The 23,233-nt window shown below is 32.6% G+C and overlaps 9 non-coding genes across 9 annotated transcripts; all 9 read left to right on the top strand.

The window, feature by feature from the left end:
* Nucleotides 1–1,089: 1,089 nt before the first annotated feature.
* TRNAW-CCA (transfer RNA tryptophan (anticodon CCA)) lies at nucleotides 1,090–1,161 on the top strand. The gene has a single exon. It is a non-coding gene; the product is annotated as a tRNA-Trp (tRNA).
* A 2,895-nt stretch (nucleotides 1,162–4,056) lies between these two features.
* Nucleotides 4,057–4,128, top strand: TRNAW-CCA (transfer RNA tryptophan (anticodon CCA)). The gene has a single exon. It is a non-coding gene; the product is annotated as a tRNA-Trp (tRNA).
* A 2,906-nt stretch (nucleotides 4,129–7,034) lies between these two features.
* Nucleotides 7,035–7,106, top strand: TRNAW-CCA (transfer RNA tryptophan (anticodon CCA)). The gene has a single exon. It is a non-coding gene; the product is annotated as a tRNA-Trp (tRNA).
* Nucleotides 7,107–8,516: 1,410 nt separating this feature from the next.
* TRNAW-CCA (transfer RNA tryptophan (anticodon CCA)) lies at nucleotides 8,517–8,588 on the top strand. The gene has a single exon. It is a non-coding gene; the product is annotated as a tRNA-Trp (tRNA).
* A 1,416-nt stretch (nucleotides 8,589–10,004) lies between these two features.
* TRNAW-CCA (transfer RNA tryptophan (anticodon CCA)) lies at nucleotides 10,005–10,076 on the top strand. The gene has a single exon. It is a non-coding gene; the product is annotated as a tRNA-Trp (tRNA).
* A 2,904-nt stretch (nucleotides 10,077–12,980) lies between these two features.
* On the top strand, nucleotides 12,981–13,052 carry TRNAW-CCA (transfer RNA tryptophan (anticodon CCA)). Its single transcript has one exon. It is a non-coding gene; the product is annotated as a tRNA-Trp (tRNA).
* Nucleotides 13,053–16,036: 2,984 nt separating this feature from the next.
* TRNAW-CCA (transfer RNA tryptophan (anticodon CCA)) lies at nucleotides 16,037–16,108 on the top strand. The gene has a single exon. It is a non-coding gene; the product is annotated as a tRNA-Trp (tRNA).
* Nucleotides 16,109–17,612: 1,504 nt separating this feature from the next.
* TRNAW-CCA (transfer RNA tryptophan (anticodon CCA)) lies at nucleotides 17,613–17,684 on the top strand. Its single transcript has one exon. It is a non-coding gene; the product is annotated as a tRNA-Trp (tRNA).
* A 1,504-nt stretch (nucleotides 17,685–19,188) lies between these two features.
* Nucleotides 19,189–19,260, top strand: TRNAW-CCA (transfer RNA tryptophan (anticodon CCA)). The gene has a single exon. It is a non-coding gene; the product is annotated as a tRNA-Trp (tRNA).
* The last annotated feature ends 3,973 nt before the right edge of the window (nucleotides 19,261–23,233 follow it).

Raw genomic sequence — 23,233 nt, forward strand, 5'->3', positions numbered from 1 at the left:
ATCTGATTGTGAAGATCTTAATTCAACTGTAGTGCTTCTGAATCCATATCAGAAAGTTGTGTATTCAAATCACGTCATGGTCAAGCAGCTCTTTCATATTTTTATAGCTTGATCGATGTTTGGGTTAAGATTGAAAACAGAAACTGGGTAATCCAACTGAAAATAGATTAACACAACGTTGTTGACACAGGTCAGAACCGTTTTTAAAAAAGTGTTTTTTAATTCTATAGATTAAAATCTTATCAACAATACTTTGATGAGAAATATTATTGGGAATTGAGTTAAAAACCATTAATAAATGTAATAAATGCCAGGAACACCTATCGCTTTGTTCATACCATTGTCATCTTTGAATTTGTAAGAAAATCAGGCTTATTACTAGAATCTAAACTTTAAACTGGAAATCCCTGAATCGGAACGTGAAGATCCTAATTCATCCTTGTTATTACTTTTCTAAACTGTGATTTAAAGTAGCAAATTTCAAGATGGTGTCTGTATATTTCCTCATGCACTTTACAAGTGAATTATGGGAGCAAGCAAGTTTTACAGCTGTCCTCATACACTGACGGTAGTGCGCCTTACTCCTGGTCAGAATGATGCATGTTTAAATTATGTCATGTTCAAGTATCTCTTTCATCTTTTTAAAAGTTGATCGATGTTTGGGTTAAGATTGAAAACAGAAACTGCGTATTCTAACTGACAATAGATTATCATGATCTTGTTGCCACCTGTCAGGAAAGTGTTTGAAAAATTGCTTTTTTAATTCTACTGAATAAAATCTTTTCAACAATCCTTTGATGAGATATATCATTGGGAACTGAGTTCAAAACAGAAAATTTGTGGCAAGTGAGAAACACCTATTAATTTGTTCATACCATTGTCATCTTTGAATTTGTAAGAAAAAAGGGTTTATTACTATATTCTAAATTTTTAATTGGAAATCCCTGAATCTGAAAGTGAAGATCTTAATTCATCCTTGATTATATCTTTTCCAAACTGTGATTATAAGTAGCAAATTTCAAGATGGTGTCCATATATTTTATCATGCACTTTTCATGTGAAGTATGGGAGCAACAACACTTTTCAAATGACCTCGTGGCGCAATGGTAGCACGTCTGACTCCAAATCAGAACGTTGCGTATTCAAATCACGTCGGGGTCAATCAGCTCTTTATGTCTTTTCATATCTTGATTGATGTTTGGGTTATTATTGAAAACAGTAACTGCATAGTCCAACTTGACAAAAGTTAACTCGACTTTGTTGCTACCAGGCTGCAGTGTTTATGAAACTGCATTTTTTAGTTCTACAGATTATAATCGTTTCAAGAGGACTTTGATAAGAATTGTTATTGGGAATTGAGTTCCAAACATTAATAAATGTAATTAATGCCATAAGCACCTATTAATTTATTTTTACCATTGCCATCTTTGAATTTGTAAGAAAAGAGGGTTTATTACCAGATTCTTAATTTTTGACTGGAAATCACTGAATCTGATTGTGAAGATCTTAATTCAACTGTAGTGCTTCTGAATCCATATCAGAAAGTTGTGTATTCAAATCACGTCATGGTCAAGCAGCTCTTTCATATTTTTATAGCTTGATCGATGTTTGGGTTAAGATTGAAAACAGAAACTGGGTAATCCAACTGAAAATAGATTAACACAACGTTGTTGACACAGGTCAGAACAGTTTTTAAAAAAGTGTTTTTTTAATTCTATAGATTAAAATCTTATCAACAATACTTTGATGAGAAATATTATTGGGAATTGAGTTAAAAACCATTAATAAATGTAATAAATGCCAGGAACACCTATCGCTTTGTTCATACCATTGTCATCTTTGAATTTGTAAGAAAATCAGGCTTATTACTAGAATCTAAACTTTAAACTGGAAATCCCTGAATCGGAACGTGAAGATCCTAATTCATCCTTGTTATTACTTTTCTAAACTGTGATTTAAAGTAGCAAATTTCAAGATGGTGTCTGTATATTTCCTCATGCACTTTACAAGTGAATTATGGGAGCAAGCAAGTTTTACAGCTGTCCTCATACACTGACGGTAGTGCGCCTTACTCCTGGTCAGAATGATGCATGTTTAAATTATGTCATGTTCAAGTATCTCTTTCATCTTTTTAAAAGTTGATCGATGTTTGGGTTAAGATTGAAAACAGAAACTGCGTATTCTAACTGACAATAGATTATCATGATCTTGTTGCCACCTGTCAGGAAAGTGTTTGAAAAATTCCTTTTTTAATTCTACTGAATAAAATCTTTTCAACAATCCTTTGATGAGATATATCATTGGGAACTGAGTTCAAAACAGGAAATTTGTGGCAAGTCAGAAACACCTATTAATTTGTTCATACCATTGTCATCTTTGAATTTGTAAGAAAAAAGGGTTTATTACTATATTCTAAATTTTTAATTGGAAATCCCTGAATCTGAAAGTGAAGACCTTAATTCATTCTTGTTTATATCTTTTCCAAACTGTAATTATAAGTAGCAAATTTCAAGATGGTGTCCATATATTTTATCATGCACTTTTCATGTGAAGTATGGGAGCAACAACACTTTTCAAATGACCTCGTGGCGAAACGGTAGCAAATCAGAAGGTTGCGTGTTCAAATCACGTCGGGGTCAATCAGCTCTTTATGTCTTTTCATATCTTGATTGATGTTTGGGTTATTATTGAAAACAGTAACTGCATAGTCCAACTTGACAAAAGTTAACTCGACTTTGTTGCTACCAGGCTGCAGTGTTTAAGAAACTGCATTTTTTAGTTCTACAGATTATAATCGTTTCAAGAGGACTTTGATAAGAATTGTTATTGGGAATTGAGTTCCAAACATTAATAAATGTAATTAATGCCATAAGCACCTATTAATTTATTTTTACCATTGCCATCTTTGAATTTGTAAGAAAAGAGGGTTTATTACCAGATTCTTAATTTTTGACTGGAAATCACTGAATCTGATTGTGAAGATCTTAATTCAACTGTAGTGCTTCTGAATCCATATCAGAAAGTTGTGTATTCAAATCACGTCATGGTCAAGCAGCTCTTTCATATTTTTATAGCTTGATCGATGTTTGGGTTAAGATTGAAAACAGATACTGGGTAATCCAACTGAAAATAGATTAACACAACGTTGTTGACACAGGTCAGAACCGTTTTTAAAAAAGTGTTTTTTAATTCTATAGATTAAAATCTTATCAACAATACTTTGATGAGAAATATTATTGGGAATTGAGTTAAAAACCATTAATAGATGTAATAAATGCCAGGAACACCTATCGCTTTGTTCATACCATTGTCATCTTTGAATTTGTAAGAAAATCAGGCTTATTACTAGAATCTAAACTTTAAACTGGAAATCCCTGAATCGGAACGTGAAGATCCTAATTCATCCTTGTTATTACTTTTCTAAACTGTGATTTAAAGTAGCAAATTTCAAGATGGTGTCTGTATATTTCCTCATGCACTTTACAAGTGAATTATGGGAGCAAGCAAGTTTTACAGCTGTCCTCATACACTGACGGTAGTGCGCCTTACTCCTGGTCAGAATGGTGCATGTTTAAATTATGTCATGTTCAAGTATCTCTTTCATCTTTTTAAAAGTTGATCGATGTTTGGGTTAAGATTGAAAACAGAAACTGCGTATTCTAACTGACAATAGATTATCATGATCTTGTTGCCACCTGTCAGGAAAGTGTTTGAAAAATTGCTTTTTTAATTCTACTGAATAAAATCTTTTCAACAATCCTTTGATGAGATATATCATTGGGAACTGAGTTCAAAACAGAAAATTTGTGGCAAGTGAGAAACACCTATTAATTTGTTCATACCATTGTCATCTTTGAATTTGTAAGAAAAAAGGGTTTATTACTATATTCTAAATTTTTAATTGGAAATCCCTGAATCTGAAAGTGAAGATCTTAATTCATCCTTGATTATATCTTTTCCAAACTGTGATTATAAGTAGCAAATTTCAAGATGGTGTCCATATATTTTATCATGCACTTTTCATGTGAAGTATGGGAGCAACAACACTTTTCAAATGACCTCGTGGCGCAACGGTAGCACGTCTGACTCCAAATCAGAACGTTGCGTGTTCAAATCACGTTGGGGTCAATCAGCTCTTTATGTCTTTTCATATCTTGATTGATGTTTGGGTTATTATTGAAAACAGTAACTGCATAGTCCAACTTGACCAAAGTTAACTCGACTTTGTTGCTACCAGGCTGCAGTGTTTAAGAAACTGCATTTTTTAGTTCTACAGATTATAATCGTTTCAAGAGGACTTTGATAAGAATTGTTATTGGGAATTGAGTTCCAAACATTAATAAATGTAATTAATGCCATAAGCACCTATTAATTTATTTTTACCATTGCCATCTTTGAATTTGTAAGAAAAGAGGGTTTATTACCAGATTCTTAATTTTTGACTGGAAATCACTGAATCTGATTGTGAAGATCTTAATTCAACTGTAGTGCTTCTGAATCCATATCAGAAAGTTGTGTATTCAAATCACATCATGGTCAAGCAGCTCTTTCATATTTTTATAGCTTGATCGATGTTTGGGTTAAGATTGAAAACAGAAACTGGGTAATCCAACTGAAAATAGATTAACACAACGTTGTTGACACAGGTCAGAACAGTTTTTAAAAAAGTGTTTTTTTAATTCTATAGATTAAAATCTTATCAACAATACTTTGATGAGAAATATTATTGGGAATTGAGTTAAAAACCATTAATAAATGTAATAAATGCCAGGAACACCTATCGCTTTGTTCATACCATTGTCATCTTTGAATTTGTAAGAAAATCAGGCTTATTACTAGAATCTAAACTTTAAACTGGAAATCCCTGAATCGGAACGTGAAGATCCTAATTCATCCTTGTTATTACTTTTCTAAACTGTGATTTAAAGTAGCAAATTTCAAGATGGTGTCTGTATATTTCCTCATGCACTTTACAAGTGAATTATGGGAGCAAGCAAGTTTTACAGCTGTCCTCATACACTGACGGTAGTGCGCCTTACTCCTGGTCAGAATGATGCATGTTTAAATTATGTCATGTTCAAGTATCTCTTTCATCCTTTTAAAAGTTGATCGATGTTTGGGTTAAGATTGAAAACAGAAACTGCGTATTCTAACTGACAATAGATTATCATGATCTTGTTGCCACCTGTCAGGAAAGTGTTTGAAAAATTGCTTTTTTAATTCTACTGAATAAAATCTTTTCAACAATCCTTTGATGAGATATATAATTGGGAACTGAGTTCAAAACAGAAAATTTGTGGCAAGTCAGAAACACCTATTAATTTGTTCATACCATTGTCATCTTTGAATTTGTAAGAAAAAAGGGTTTATTACTATATTCTAAATTTTTAATTGGAAATCCCTGAATCTGAAAGTGAAGATCTTAATTCATCCTTGTTTATATCTTTTCCAAACTGTGATTATAAGTAGCAAATTTCAAGATGGTGCCCATATATTTTATCATGCAATTTTCATGTGAAGTATGGGAGCAACAACACTTTTCAAATGACCTCGTGGCGCAACGGTAGTGCGTCTGACTTCACATCAGAAGGTTGTGTCTTCAAATCACGTCGGGGTCAATCAGCTCTTTATGTCTTTTCATATCTTGATTGATGTTTGGGTTATTATTGAAAACAGTAACTGCGTAGTCCAACTGACAAAAGTTAACTCGACTTTGTTGCTACCAGGCTGCAGTGTTTAAGAAACTGCATTTTTTAGTTCTACAGATTATAATTGTTTCAAGAGGACTTTGATAAGAATTGTTATTGGGAATTGAGTTCCAAACATTAATAAATGTAATTAATGCCATAAGCACCTATTAATTTATTTTTACCATTGCCATCTTTGAATTTGTAAGAAAAGAGGGTTTATTACCAGATTCTTAATTTTTGACTGGAAATCACTGAATCTGATTGTGAAGATCTTAATTCAACTGTAGTGCTTCTGAATCCATATCAGAAAGTTGTGTATTCAAATCACGTCATGGTCAAGCAGCTCTTTCATATTTTTATAGCTTGATCGATGTTTGGGTTAAGATTGAAAACAGAAACTGGGTAATCCAACTGAAAATAGATTAATACAATGTTGTTGACACAGGTCAGAACAGTTTTTAAAAAAGTGTTTTTTTAATTCTATAGATTAAAATCTTATCAACAATACTTTGATGAGAAATATTAATGGGAATTGAGTTAAAAACATTAATAAATGTAATAAATGCCAGGAACACCTATCGCTTTGTTCATACCATTGTCATCTTTGAATTTGTAAGAAAATCAGGCTTATTACTAGAATCTAAACTTTAAACTGGAAATCCCTGAATCGGAACGTGAAGATCCTAATTCATCCTTGTTATTACTTTTCTAAACTGTGATTTAAAGTAGCAAATTTCAAGATGGTGTCTGTATATTTCCTCATGCACTTTACAAGTGAATTATGGGAGCAAGCAAGTTTTACAGCTGTCCTCATACACTGACGGTAGTGCGCCTTACTCCTGGTCATAATGATGCATGTTTAAATTATGTCACGTTCAAGTATCTCTTTCATCTTTTTAAAAGTTGATCGATGTTTGGGTTAAGATTGAAAACAGAAACTGCGTATTCTAACTGACAATAGATTATCATGATCTTGTTGCCACCTGTCAGGAAAGTGTTTGAAAAATTGCTTTTTTAATTCTACTGAATAAAATCTTTTCAACAATCCTTTGATGAGATATATCATTGGGAACTGAGTTCAAAACAGGAAATTTGTGGCAAGTCAGAAACACCTATTAATTTGTTCATACCATTGTCATCTTTGAATTTGTAAGAAAAAAGGGTTTATTACTATATTCTAAAATTTTAATTGGAAATCCCTGAATCTGAAAGTGAAGACCTTAATTCATCCTTGTTTATATCTTTTCCAAACTGTGATTATAAGTAGCAAATTTCAAGATGGTGTCCATATATTTTATCATGCACTTTTCATGTGAAGCATGGGAGCAACAACACTTTTCAACTGACCTCGTGGCGCAACGGTAGCGCGTCTGACTCCAGATCAGAAGGTTGTGTGTTCAAATCACGTCGGGGTCAATCAACTCTTTATGTCTTTTTATATCTTGATTGATTTTTGGGTTATTATTGAAAACAGTAACTGCGTAGTCCAACTTGACAAAAGTTAAACTCGACTTTGTTGCTACCAGGCTGCAGTGTTTAAGAAACTGCATTTTTTAGTTCTACAGATTATAATCGTTTCAAGAGGACTTTGATAAGAATTGTTATTGGGAATTGAGTTCCAAACATTAATAAATGTAATTAATTACCTATTAATTTATTTTTAGCATTGCCATCTTTGAATTTGTAAGAAAAGAGGGTTTATTACCAGATTCTTAATTTTTGACTGGAAATCACTGAATCTGATTGTGAAGATCTTAATTCAACTGTAGTGCTTCTGAATCCATATCAGAAAGTTGTGTATTCAAATCACGTCATGGTCAAGCAGCTCTTTCATATTTTTATAGCTTGATCGATGTTTGGGTTAAGATTGAAAACAGAAACTGGGTAATCCAACTGAAAATAGATTAACACAACGTTGTTGACACAGGTCAGAACAGTTTTTAAAAAAGTGTTTTTTTAATTCTATAGATTAAAATCTTATCAACAATACTTTGATGAGAAATATTTTTGGGAATTGAGTTAAAAACATTAATAAATGTAATAAATGCCAGGAACACCTATCGCTTTGTTCATACCATTGTCATCTTTGAATTTGTAAGAAAATCAGGCTTATTACTAGAACCTAAACTTTAAACTGGAAATCCCTGAATCGGAACGTGAAGATCCTAATTCATCCTTGTTATTACTTTTCTAAACTGTGATTTAAAGTAGCAAATTTCAAGATGGTGTCTGTATATTTCCTCATGCACTTTACAAGTGAATTATGGGAGCAAGCAAGTTTTACAGCTGTCCTCATACACTGACGGTAGTGCGCCTTACTCCTGGTCATAATGATGCATGTTTAAATTATGTCACGTTCAAGTATCTCTTTCATCTTTTTAAAAGTTGATCGATGTTTGGGTTAAGATTGAAAACAGAAACTGAGTATTCTAACTGACAATAGATTATCATGATCTTGTTGCCACCTGTCAGGAAAGTGTTTGAAAAATTGCTTTTTTAATTCTACTGAATAAAATCTTTTCAACAATCCTTTGATGAGATATATCATTGGGAACTGAGTTCAAAACAGGAAATTTGTGGCAAGTCAGAAACACCTATTAATTTGTTCATACCATTGTCATCTTTGAATTTGTAAGAAAAAAGGGTTTATTACTATATTCTAAATTTTTAATTGGAAATCCCTGAATCTGAAAGTGAAGACCTTAATTCATCCTTGTTTATATCTTTTCCAAACTGTGATTATAAGTAGCAAATTTCAAGATGGTGTCCATATATTTTATCATGCACTTTTCATGTGAAGTATGGGAGCAACAACTCTTTTCAACTGACCTCGTGGCGCAACGGTAGCGCGTCTGACTCCAGATTAGAAGGTTGTGTGTTCAAATCACGTCGGGGTCAATCAGCTCTTTATGTCTTTTCATATCTTGATTGATGTTTGGGTTATTATTTAAAACAGTAACTGCATAGTCCAACTGACAAAAGTTAAACTCGACTTTGTTGCTACCAGGCTGCAGTGTTTAAGAAACTGCATTTTTTAGTTCTACAGATTATAATCATTTCAAGAGGACTTTGATAAGAATTGTTATTGGGAATTGAGTTCCAAACATTAATAAATGTAATTAATGCCATAAGCACCTATTAATTTATTTTTAGCATTGCCATCTTTGAATTTGTAAGAAAAGAGGGTTTATTACCAGATTCTTAATTTTTGACTGGAAATCACTGAATCTGATTGTGAAGATCTTAATTCAACTGTAGTGCTTCTGAATCCATATCAGAAAGTTGTGTATTCAAATCACGTCATGGTCAAGCAGCTCTTTCATATTTTTATAGCTTGATCGATGTTTGGGTTAAGATTGAAAACAGAAACTGGGTAATCCAACTGAAAATAGATTAACACAACGTTGTTGACACAGGTCAGAACAGTTTTTAAAAAAGTGTTTTTTTAATTCTATAGATTAAAATCTTATCAACAATACTTTGATGAGAAATATTATTGGGAATTGAGTTAAAAACATTAATAAATGTAATAAATGCCAGGAACACCTATCGCTTTGTTCATACCATTGTCATCTTTGAATTTGTAAGAAAATCATGCTTATTACTAGAATCTAAACTTTAAACTGGAAATCCCTGAATCGGAACGTGAAGATCCTAATTCATCCTTGTTATTACTTTTCTAAACTGTGATTTAAAGTATCAAATTTCAAGATGGTGTCTGTATATTTCCTCATGCACTTTACAAGTGAATTATGGGACCAAGCAAGTTTTACAGCTGTCCTCATACACTGACGGTAGTGCGCCTTACTCCTGGTCAGAATGATGCATGTTTAAATTATGTCACGTTTAAGTATCTCTTTCATCTTTTTAAAAGTTGATCGATGTTTGGGTTAAGATTGAAAACAGAAACTGCGTATTCTAACTGACAATAGATTATCATGATCTTGTTGCCACCTGTCAGGAAAGTGTTTGAAAAATTGCTTTTTTAATTCTACTGAATAAAATCTTTTCAACAATCTTTGATGAGATATATCATTGGGAACTGAGTTCAAAACAGAAAATTTGTGGCAAGTCAGAAACACCTATTAATTTGTTCATACCATTGTCATCTTTGAATTTGTAAGAAAAAAGGGTTTATTACTATATTCTAAATTTTTAATTGGAAATCCCTGAATCTGAAAGTGAAGACCTTAATTCATCCTTGTTTATATCTTTTCCAAACTGTGATTATAAGTAGCAAATTTCAAGATGGTGTCCATATATTTTATCATGCACTTTTCATGTGAAGTATGGGAGCAACAACACGGTTCAAATGACCTCGTGGCGCAATGGTAGCGCGTCTGACTCCAGATCAGAAGGTTGCGTGTTCAAATCACGTCGAGGTCAATCAGCTCTTTATGTCTTTTCATATCTTGATTGATGTTTGGGTTATTATTGAAAACAGCAACTGCGTAGTCCAACTTGACAAAAGTTAACTCGACTTTGTTGCTACCAGGCTGCAGTGTTTAAGAAACTGCATTTTTTAGTTCTTCAGATTATAATCGTTTCAAGAGGACTTTGATAAGAATTGTTATTGGGAATTGAGTTCCAAACATTAATAAATGTAATTAATGCCATAAGCACCAATTAATTTATTTTTACCATTGCCATCTTTGAATTTGTAAGAAAAGAGGGTTTATTACCAGATTCTTAATTTTTGACTGGAAATCACTGAATCTGATTGTGAAGATCTTAATTCAACTGTAGTGCTTCTGAATCCATATCAGAAAGTTGTGTATTCAAATCACGTCATGGTCAAGCAGCTCTTTCATATTTTTATAGCTTGATCGATGTTTGGGTTAAGATTGAAAACAGAAACTGGGTAATCCAACTGAAAATAGATTAACACAACGTTGCTGACACAGGTCAGAACAGTTTTTAAAAAAGTGTTTTTTTAATTCTATAGATTAAAAACTTATCAACAATACTTTGATGAGAAATATTATTGGGAATTGAGTTAAAAACATTAATAAATGTAATAAATGCCAGGAACACCTATCGCTTTGTTCATACCATTGTCATCTTTGAATTTGTAAGAAAATCAGGCTTATTATTAGAATCTAAACTTTAAACTGGAAATCCCTGAATCGGAACGTGAAGATCCTAATTCATCCTTGTTATTACTTTTCTAAACTGTGATTTAAAGTAGCAAATTTCAAGATGGTGTCTGTATATTTCCTCATGCACTTTACAAGTGAATTATGGGAGCAAGCAAGTTTTACAGCTGTCCTCATACACTGACGGTAGTGCGCCTTACTCCTGGTCAGAATGATGCATGTTTAAATTATGTCATGTTCAAGTATCTCTTTCATCTTTTTAAAAGTTGATCGATGTTTGCGTTAAGATTGAAAACAGAAACTGCGTATTCTAACTGACAATAGATTATCATGATCTTGTTGCCACCTGTCAGGAAAGTGTTTGAAAAATTGCTTTTTTAATTCTACTGAATAAAATCTTTTCAACAATCCATTGATGAGATATATCATTGGGAACTGAGTTCAAAACAGGAAATTTGTGGCAAGTCAGAAACACCTATTAATTTGTTCATACCATTGTCATCTTTGAATTTGTAAGAAAAAAGGGTTTATTACTATATTCTAAATTTTTAATTGGAAATCCCTGAATCTGAAAGTGAAGACCTTAATTCATCCTTGTTTATATCTTTTCCAAAGTGTGATTATAAGTAGCAAATTTCAAGATGGTGTCCATATATTTTATCATGCACTTTTCATGTGAAGTATGGGAGCAACAACACTTTTCAACTGACCTCGTGGCGCAAAGGTAGCGCGTCTGACTCCATATCAGAAGGTTGCGAGTTCAAATCACGTTGGGGTCAATCAGCTCTTTATGTCTTATCATAACTTGATTGATGTTTGGGTTATTATTGAAAACAGTAACTGCGTAGTCCAACTGACAAAAGTTAACTCGACTTTGTTGCTACCAGGCTGCAATGTTTAAGAAACTGCATTTTTTAGTTCTACAGATTATAATCGTTTCAAGAGGACTTTGATAAGAATTGTTATTGGGAATTGAGTTCCAAACATTAATAAATGTAATTAATGCCATAAGCACCTATTAATTTATTTTTACCATTGCCATCTTTGAATTTGTAAGAAAATAGGGTTTATTACCAGATTCTTAATTTTTGACTGGAAATCACTGAATCTGATTGTGAAGATCTTAATTCAACTGTAGTGCTTCTGAATCCATATCAGAAAGTTGTGTATTCAAATCACGTCATGGTCAAGCAGCTCTTTCATATTTTTATAGGTTGATCGATGTTTGGGTTAAGATTGAAAACAGAAACTGGGTAATCCAACTGAAAATAGATTAACACAACGTTGTTGACACAGGTCAGAACAGTTTTTAAAAAAGTGTTTTTTAATTCTATAGATTAAAATCTTATCAACAATACTTTGATGAGAAATATTATTGGGAATTGAGTTAAAAACATTAATAAATGTAATAAATGCCAGGAACACCTATCGCTTTGTTCATACCATTGTCATCTTTGAATTTGTAAGAAAATCAGGCTTATTACTAGAATCTAAACTTTAAACTGGAAATCCCTGAATCGGAACGTGAAGATCCTAATTCATCCTTGTTATTACTTTTCTAAACTGTGATTTAAAGTAGCAAATTTCAAGAAGGTGTCTGTATATTTCCTCATGCACTTTACAAGTGAATTATGGGAGCAAGCAAGTTTTACAGCTGTCCTCATACACTGACGGTAGTGCGCCTTACTCCTGGTCAGAATGATGCATGTTTAAATTATGTCACGTTCAAGTATCTCTTTCATCTTTTTAAAAGTTGATCGATGTTTGGGTTAAGATTGAAAACAGAAACTGCATATTCTAACTGACAATAGATTATCATGATCTTGTTGCCACCTGTCAGGAAAGTGTTTGAAAAATTGCTTTTTTAATTCTACTGAATAAAATCTTTTCAACAATCCTTTGATGAGATATATCATTGGGAACTGAGTTCAAAACAGGAAATTTGTGGCAAGTCGGAAACACCTATTAATTTGTTCATACCATTGTCATCTTTGAATTTGTAAGAAAAAAGGGTTTATTACTATATTCTAAATTTTTAGTTGGAAATCCCTGAATCTGAAAGTGAAGACCTTAATTCATCCTTGTTTATATCTTTTCCAAAGTGTGATTATAAGTAGCAAATTTCAAGATGGTGTCCATATATTTTATCATGCACTTTTCATGTGAAGTATGGGAGCAACAACACTTTTCAACTGACCTCGTGGCGCAACGGTAGCGCGTCTGACTCCAGATCAGAAGGTTGCGTGTTCAAATCACGTCGGGGTCAATCAGCTCTTTATGTCTTTTCATATCTTGATTGATGTTTGGGTTATTATTGAAAACAGTAACTGCGTAGTCCAACTGACAAAAGTTAACAAGATATGTCTTTTCATATCTTGATTGATGTTTGGGTTATTATTGAAAACAGTAACTGCGTAGTCCAACTGACAAAAGTTAACTCGACTTTGTTGCTACCAGGCTGCAGTGTTTAAGAAACTGCATTTTTTAGTTCTACAGATTATAATCGTTTCAAGAGGACTTTGATAAGAATTGTTATTGGAAATTGAGTTCCAAACATTAATAAATGTAATTAATGCCATAAGCACCTATTAATTTATTTTTACCATTGCCATCTTTGAATTTGTAAGAAAAGAGGGTTTATTACCAGATTCTTAATTTTTGACTGGAAATCACTGAATCTGATTGTGAAGATCTTAATTCAACTGTAGTGCTTCTGAATCCATATCAGAAAGTTGTGTATTCAAATCACGTCATGGTCAAGCAGCTCTTTCATATTTTTATAGCTTGATCGATGTTTGGGTTAAGATTGAAAACAGAAACTGGGTAATCCAACTGAAAATAGATTAACACAACGTTGTTGACACAGGTCAGAACAGTTTTTAAAAAAGTGTTTTTTAATTCTATAGATTAAAATCTTATCAACAATACTTTGATGAGAAATATTATTGGGAATTGAGTTAAAAACATTAATAAATGTAATAAATGCCAGGAACACCTATCGCTTTGTTCATACCATTGTCATCTTTGAATTTGTAAGAAAATCAGGCTTATTACTAGAATCTAAACTTTAAACTGGAAATCCCTGAATCGGAACGTGAAGATCCTAATTCATCCTTGTTATTACTTTTCTAAACTGTGATTTAAAGTAGCAAATTTCAAGATGGTGTCTGTATATTTCCTCATGCACTTTACAAGTGAATTATGGGAGCAAGCAAGTTTTACAGCTGTCCTCATACACTGACGGTAGTGTGCCTTACTCCTGGTCAGAATGATGCATGTTTAAATTATGTCACGTTCAAGTATCTCTTTCATCTTTTTAAAAGTTGATCAATGTTTGGGTTAAGATTGAAAACAGAAACTGCATATTCTAACTGACAATAGATTATCATGATCTTGTTGCCACCTGTCAGGAAAGTGTTTGAAAAATTGCTTTTTTAATTCTACTGAATAAAATCTTTTCAACAATCCTTTGATGAGATATATCATTGGGAACTGAGTTCAAAACAGGAAATTTGTGGCAAGTCAGAAACACCTATTAATTTGTTCATACCATTGTCATCTTTGAATTTGTAAGAAAAAAGGGTTTATTACTATATTCTAAATTTTTAATTGGAAATCCCTGAATCTGAAAGTGAAGATCTTAATTCATCCTTGTTTATTACTTTTCCAAACTGTGATTATAAGTAGCAAATTTCAAGATGGTGGCCATATATTTTATCATGCACTTTTCATGTGAAGTATGGGAGCAACAACACTTTTCAACTGACCTCGTGGCCAACGGTAGCGCGTCTGACTCCAGATCAGAAGTTTGCATGTTCAAATCACGTCGGGGTCAATCAGCTCTTTATGTCTTTTCATATCTTGATTGATGTTTGGGTTATTATTGAAAACAGTAACTGCGTAGTCCAACTGACAAAAGTTAACTCGACTTTGTTGCTACCAGGCTGCAGTGTTTAAGAAACTGCATTTTTTAGTTCTACAGATTATAATCGTTTCAAGAGGCCTTTGATAAGAATTGTTATTGGGAATTGAGTTCCAAACATTAATAAATGTAATTAATGCCATAAGCACCAATTAATTTATTTTTACCATTGCCATCTTTGAATTTGTAAGAAAAGAGGGTTTATTACCAGATTCTTAATTTTTGACTGGAAATCACTGAATCTGATTGTGAAGATCTTAATTCAACTGTAGTGCTTCTGAATCCATATCAGAAAGTTGTGTATTCAAATCACGTCATGGTCAAGCAGCTCTTTCATATTTTTATAGCTTGATCGATGTTTGGGTTAAGATTGAAAACAGAAACTGGGTAATCCAACTGAAAATAGATTAACACAACGTTGTTGACACAGGTCAGAACAGTTTTTAAAAAAGTGTTTTTTAATTCTATAGATTAAAATCTTATCAACAATACTTTGATGAGAAATATTATTGGGAATTGAGTTAAAAACATTAATAAATGTAATAAATGCCAGGAACACCTATCGCTTTGTTCATACCATTGTCATCTTTGAATTTGTAAGAAAATCAGGCTTATTACTAGAATCTAAACTTTAAACTGGAAATCCCTGAATCGGAACGTGAAGATCCTAATTCATCCTTGTTATTACTTTTCTAAACTGTGATTTAAAGTAGCAAATTTCAAGATGCTGTCTGTATATTTCCTCATGCACTTTACAAGTGAATTATGGGAGCAAGCAAGTTTTACAGCTGTCCTCATACACTGACGGTAGTGCGCCTTACTCCTGGTCAGAATGATGCATGTTTAAATTATGTCACGTTCAAGTATCTCTTTCATCTTTTTAAAAGTTGATCGATGTTTGGGTTAAGATTGAAAACAGAAACTGCATATTCTAACTGACAATAGATTATCATGATCTTGTTGCCACCTGTCAGGAAAGTGTTTGAAAAATTGCTTTTTTAATTCTACTGAATAAAATCTTTTCAACAATCCTTTGATGAGATATATCATTGGGAACTGAGTTCAAAACAGGAAATTTGTGGCAAGTCGGAAACACCTATTAATTTGTTCATACCATTGTCATCTTTGAATTTGTAAGAAAAAAGGGTTTATTACTATATTCTAAATTTTTAGTTGGAAATCCCTGAATCTGAAAGTGAAGACCTTAATTCATCCTTGTTTATATCTTTTCCAAAGTGTGATTATAAGTAGCAAATTTCAAGATGGTGTCCATATATTTTATCATGCACTTTTCATGTGAAGTATGGGAGCAACAACACTTTTCAACTGACCTCGTGGCGCAACGGTAGCGCGTCTGACTCCAGATCAGAAGGTTGCGTGTTCAAATCACGTCGGGGTCAATCAGCTCTTTATGTCTTTTCATATCTTGATTGATGTTTGGGTTATTATTGAAAACAGTAACTGCGTAGTCCAACTGACAAAAGTTAACAAGATATGTCTTTTCATATCTTGATTGATGTTTGGGTTATTATTGAAAACAGTAACTGCGTAGTCCAACTGACAAAAGTTAACTCGACTTTGTTGCTACCAGGCTGCAGTGTTTAAGAAACTGCATTTTTTAGTTCTACAGATTATAATCTTTTCAAGAGGACTTTGATAAGAATTGTTATTGGGAATTGAGTTCCAAACATTAATAAATGTAATTAATGCCATAAGCACCAATTAATTTTTACCATTTTTACCATTGCCATCTTTGAATTTGTAAGAAAAGAGGGTTTATTACCAGATTCTTAATTTTTGACTGGAAATCACTGAATCTGATTGTGAAGATCTTAATTCAACTGTAGTGCTTCTGAATCCATATCAGAAAGTTGTGTATTCAAATCACGTCATGGTCAAGCAGCTCTTTCATATTTTTATAGCTTGATCGATGTTTGGGTTAAGATTGAAAACAGAAACTGGGTAATCCAACTGAAAATAGATTAACACAACGTTGCTGACACAGGTCAGAACAGTTTTTAAAAAAGTGTTTTTTTAATTCTATAGATTAAAAACTTATCAACAATACTTTGATGAGAAATATTATTGGGAATTGAGTTAAAAACATTAATAAATGTAATAAATGCCAGGAACACCTATCGCTTTGTTCATACCATTGTCATATTTGAATTTGTAAGAAAATCAGGCTTATTACTAGAATCTAAACTTTAAACTGGAAATCCCTGAATCGGAACGTGAAGATCCTAATTCATCCTTGTTATTACTTTTCTAAACTGTGATTTAAAGTAGCAAATTTCAAGATGGTGTCTGTATATTTCCTCATGCACTTTACAAGTGAATTATGGGAGCAAGCAAGTTTTACAGCTGTCCTCATACACTGACGGTAGTGCGCCTTACTCCTGGTCAGAATGATGCATGTTTAAATTATGTCATGTTCAAGTATCTCTTTCATCTTTTTAAAAGTTGATCGATGTTTGCGTTAAGATTGAAAACAGAAACTGCGTATTCTAACTGACAATAGATTATCATGATCTTGTTGCCACCTGTCAGGAAAGTGTTTGAAAAATTGCTTTTTTAATTCTACTGAATAAAATCTTTTCAACAATCCTTTGATGAGATATATCATTGGGAACTGAGTTCAAAACAGGAAATTTGTGGCAAGTCAGAAACACCTATTAATTTGTTCATACCATTGTCATCTTTGAATTTGTAAGAAAAAAGGGTTTATTACTATATTCTAAATTTTTAATTGGAAATCCCTGAATCTGAAAGTGAAGACCTTAATTCATCCTTGTTTATATCTTTTCCAAAGTGTGATTATAAGTAGCAAATTTCAAGATGGTGTCCATATATTTTATCATGCACTTTTCATGTGAAGTATGGGAGCAACAACACTTTTCAACTGACCTCGTGGCGCAACGGTAGCGCGTCTGACTCCAGATCAGAAGGTTGCGTGTTCAAATCACGTCGGGGTCAATCAGCTCTTTATGTCTTTTCATATCTTGATTGATGTTTGGGTTATTATTGAAAACAGTAACTGCGTAGTCCAACTGACAAAAGTTAACAAGATATGTCTTTTCATATCTTGATTGATGTTTGGGTTATTATTGAAAACAGTAACTGCGTAGTCCAACTGACAAAAGTTAACTCGACTTTGTTGCTACCAGGCTGCAGTGTTTAAGAAACTGCATTTTTTAGTTCTACAGATTATAATCTTTTCAAGAGGACTTTGATAAGAATTGTTATTGGGAATTGAGTTCCAAACATTAATAAATGTAATTAATGCCATAAGCACCAATTAATTTTTACCATTTTTACCATTGCCATCTTTGAATTTGTAAGAAAAGAGGGTTTATTACCAGATTCTTAATTTTTGACTGGAAATCACTGAATCTGATTGTGAAGATCTTAATTCAACTGTAGTGCTTCTGAATCCATATCAGAAAGTTGTGTATTCAAATCACGTCATGGTCAAGCAGCTCTTTCATATTTTTATAGCTTGATCGATGTTTGGGTTAAGATTGAAAACAGAAACTGGGTAATCCAACTGAAAATAGATTAACACAACGTTGCTGACACAGGTCAGAACAGTTTTTAAAAAAGTGTTTTTTTAATTCTATAGATTAAAAACTTATCAACAATACTTTGATGAGAAATATTATTGGGAATTGAGTTAAAAACATTAATAAATGTAATAAATGCCAGGAACACCTATCGCTTTGTTCATACCATTGTCATATTTGAATTTGTAAGAAAATCAGGCTTATTACTAGAATCTAAACTTTAAACTGGAAATCCCTGAATCGGAACGTGAAGATCCTAATTCATCCTTGTTATTACTTTTCTAAACTGTGATTTAAAGTAGCAAATTTCAAGATGGTGTCTGTATATTTCCTCATGCACTTTACAAGTGAATTATGGGAGCAAGCAAGTTTTACAGCTGTCCTCATACACTGACGGTAGTGCGCCTTACTCCTGGTCAGAATGATGCATGTTTAAATTATGTCATGTTCAAGTATCTCTTTCATCTTTTTAAAAGTTGATCGATGTTTGCGTTAAGATTGAAAACAGAAACTGCGTATTCTAACTGACAATAGATTATCATGATCTTGTTGCCACCTGTCAGGAAAGTGTTTGAAAAATTGCTTTTTTAATTCTACTGAATAAAATCTTTTCAACAATCCTTTGATGAGATATATCATTGGGAACTGAGTTCAAAACAGGAAATTTGTGGCAAGTCAGAAACACCTATTAATTTGTTCATACCATTGTCATCTTTGAATTTGTAAGAAAAAAGGGTTTATTACTATATTCTAAATTTTTAATTGGAAATCCCTGAATCTGAAAGTGAAGACCTTAATTCATCCTTGTTTATATCTTTTCCAAAGTGTGATTATAAGTAGCAAATTTCAAGATGGTGTCCATATATTTTATCATGCACTTTTCATGTGAAGTATGGGAGCAACAACACTTTTCAACTGACCTCGTGGCGCAACGGTAGCGCGTCTGACTCCAGATCAGAAGGTTGAGAGTTCAAATCACGTTGGGGTCAATCAGCTCTTTATGTCTTTTCATATCTTGATTGATGTTTGGGTTATTATTGAAAACAGTAACTGCGTAGTCCAACTGACAAAAGTTAACTCGACTTTGTTGCTACCAGGCTGCATTGTTTAAGAAACTGCATTTTTTAGTTCTACAGATTATAATCGTTTCAAGAGGACTTTGATAAGAATTGTTATTGGGAATTGAGTTCCAAACATTAATAAATGTAATTAATGCCATAAGCACCTATTAATTTATTTTTACCATTGCCATCTTTGAATTTGTAAGAAAAGAGGGTTTATTACCAGATTCTTAATTTTTGACTGGAAATCACTGAATCTGATTGTGAAGATCTTAATTCAACTGTAGTGCTTCTGCATCCATATCAGAAAGTTGTGTATTCAAATCACGTCATGGTCAAGCAGCTCTTTCATATTTTTATAGCTTGATCGATGTTTGGGTTAAGATTGAAAACAGAAACTGGGTAATCCAACTGAAAATAGATTAACACAACGTTGTTGACACAGGTCAGAACAGTTTTTAAAAAAGTGTTTTTTAATTCTATAGATTAAAATCTTATCAACAATACTTTGATGAGAAATATTATTGGGAATTGAGTTAAAAACATTAATAAATGTAATAAATGCCAGGAACACCTATCGCTTTGTTCATACCATTGTCATCTTTGAATTTGTAAGAAAATCAGGCTTATTACTAGAATCTAAACTTTAAACTGGAAATCCCTGAATCGGAACGTGAAGATCCTAATTCCTCCTTGTTATTACTTTTCTAAACTGTGATTTAAAGTAGCAAATTTCAAGATGGTGTCTGTATATTTCCTCATGCACTTTACAAGTGAATTATGGGAGCAAGCAAGTTTTACAGCTGTCCTCATACACTGACGGTAGTGTGCCTTACTCCTGGTCAGAATGACGCATGTTTAAATTATGTCACGTTCAAGTATCTCTTTCATCTTTTTAAAAGTTGATCAATGTTTGGGTTAAGATTGAAAACAGAAACTGCATATTCTAACTGACAATAGATTATCATGATCTTGTTGCCACCTGTCAGGAAAGTGTTTGAAAAATTGCTTTTTTAATTCTACTGAATAAAATCTTTTCAACAATCCTTTGATGAGATATATCATTGGGAACTGAGTTCAAAACAGGAAATTTGTGGCAAGTCAGAAACACCTATTAATTTGTTCATACCATTGTCATCTTTGAATTTGTAAGAAAAAAGGGTTTATTACTATATTCTAAATTTTTAATTGGAAATCCCTGAATCTGAAAGTGAAGATCTTAATTCATCCTTGTTTATTACTTTTCCAAACTGTGATTATAAGTAGCAAATTTCAAGATGGTGGCCATATATTTTATCATGCACTTTTCATGTGAAGTATGGGAGCAACAACACTTTTCAACTGACCTCGTGGCCAACGGTAGCGCGTCTGACTCCAGATCAGAAGTTTGCATGTTCAAATCACGTCGGGGTCAATCAGCTCTTTATGTCTTTTCATATCTTGATTGATGTTTGGGTTATTATTGAAAACAGTATCTGCGTAGTCCAACTGACAAAAGTTAACTCGACTTTGTTGCTACCAGGCTGCAGTGTTTAAGAAACTGCATTTTTTAGTTCTACAGATTATAATCGTTTCAAGAGGCCTTTGATAAGAATTGTTATTGGGAATTGAGTTCCAAACATTAATAAATGTAATTAATGCCATAAGCACCAATTAATTTATTTTTACCATTGCCATCTTTGAATTTGTAAGAAAAGAGGGTTTATTACCAGATTCTTAATTTTTGACTGGAAATCACTGAATCTGATTGTGAAGATCTTAATTCAACTGTAGTGCTTCTGAATCCATATCAGAAAGTTGTGTATTCAAATCACGTCATGGTCAAGCAGCTCTTTCATATTTTTATAGCTTGATCGATGTTTGGGTTAAGATTGAAAACAGAAACTGGGTAATCCAACTGAAAATAGATTAACACAACGTTGTTGACACAGGTCAGAACAGTTTTTAAAAAAGTGTTTTTTTAATTCTATAGATTAAAATCTTATCAACAATACTTTGATGAGAAATATTATTGGGAATTGAGTTAAAAACATTAATAAATGTAATAAATGCCAGGAACACCTATCGCTTTGTTCATACCATTGTCATCTTTGAATTTGTAAGAAAATCAGGCTTATTACTAGAATCTAAACTTTAAACTGGAAATCCCTGAATCGGAACGTGAAGATCCTAATTCATCCTTGTTATTACTTTTCTAAACTGTGATTTAAAGTAGCAAATTTCAAGATTGTGTCTGTATATTTCCTCATGCACTTTACAAGTGAATTATGGGAGCAAGCAAGTTTTACAGCTGTCCTCATACACTGACGGTAGTGCGCCTTACTCCTGGTCAGAATGATGCATGTTTAAATTATGTCATGTTCAAGTATCTCTTTCATCTTTTTAAAAGTTGATCGATGTTTGGGTTAAGATTGAAAACAGAAACTGCGTATTCTAACTGACAATAGATTATCATGATCTTTTTGCCACCTGTCAGGAAAGTGTTTGAAAAATTGCTTTTTTAATTCTACTGAATAAAATCTTTTCAACAATCCTTTGATGAGATATATCATTGGGAACTGAGTTCAAAACAGAAAATTTGTGGCAAGTCAGAAACACCTATTAATTTGTTCATACCATTGTCATCTTTGAATTTGTAAGAAAAAAGGGTTTATTACTATATTCTAAATTTTTAATTGGAAATCCCTGAATCTGAAAGTGAAGATCTTGATTCATCCTTGTTTATTTCTTTTCCAAACTGTGATTATAAGTAGCAAATTTCAAGATGGTGTCCATATATTTTATCATGCACTTTTCATGTGAAGTATGGGAGCAACAACACTTTTCAAAAGACCTCGTGGCGCAACGGTATCGCGTCTGACGCCATATCAGAATGTTGCGTGTTCAAATCACATCGGGGTCAATCAGCTCTTTATGTCTTTTCATATCTTGATTGATGTTTGGTTATTATTGAAAACAGTAACTGCGTAGTCCAACTGACAAAAGTTAACTCGACTTTATTGCTACCAGGCTGCAGTGTTTAAGAAACTGCATTTTTTAGTTCTACAGATTATAATCGTTTCAAGAGGACTTTGATAAGAATTGTTATTGGGAATTGAGTTCCAAACATTAATAAATGTAATTAATGCCATAAGCACCTATTAATTTATTTTTACCATTGCCATCTTTGAATTTGTAAGAAAAGAGGGTTTATTACCAGATTCTTAATTTTTGACTGGAAATCACTGAATCTGATTGTGAAGATCTTAGTTTAACTGTAGTGCTTCTGAATCCATATCATAAAGTTGTGTATTCAAATCACGTCATGGTCAAGCAGCTCTTTCATATTTTTATAGCTTGATCGATGTTTGGGTTAAGATTGAAAACAGAAACTGGGTAATCCAACTGAAAATAGATTAACACAACGTTGTTGACACAGGTCAGAACAGTTTTTAAAAAAGTGTTTTTTTAATTCTATAGATTAAAATCTTATCAACAATACTTTGACGACAAATATTATTGGGAATTGAGTTAAAAACATTAATAAATGTAATAAATGCCAGGAACACCTATCGCTTTGTTCATACCATTGTCATCTTTGAATTTGTAAGAAAATCAGGCTTATTACTAGAATCTAAACTTTAAACTGGAAATCCCTGAATCGGAACGTGAAGATCCTAATTCATCCTTGTTATTACATTTCTAAACTGTGATTTAAAGTAGCAAATTTCAAGATGGTGTCTGTATATTTCCTCATGCACTTTACAAGTGAATTATGGGAGCAAGCAAGTTTTACAGCTGTCCTCATACACTGACGGTAGTGCGCCTTACTCCTGGTCAGAATGATGCATGTTTAAATTATGTCATGTTCAAGTATCTCTTTCATCTTTTTAAAAGTTGATCAATGTTTGGGTTAAGATTG

The sequence above is a fragment of the Dendrobates tinctorius genome, unplaced genomic scaffold (assembly GCF_039654945.1).
Source record: "Dendrobates tinctorius isolate UK_male_01 unplaced genomic scaffold, ASM3965494v1 ptg000178l, whole genome shotgun sequence".
Classification (NCBI taxonomy): domain Eukaryota; kingdom Metazoa; phylum Chordata; class Amphibia; order Anura; family Dendrobatidae; genus Dendrobates; species Dendrobates tinctorius.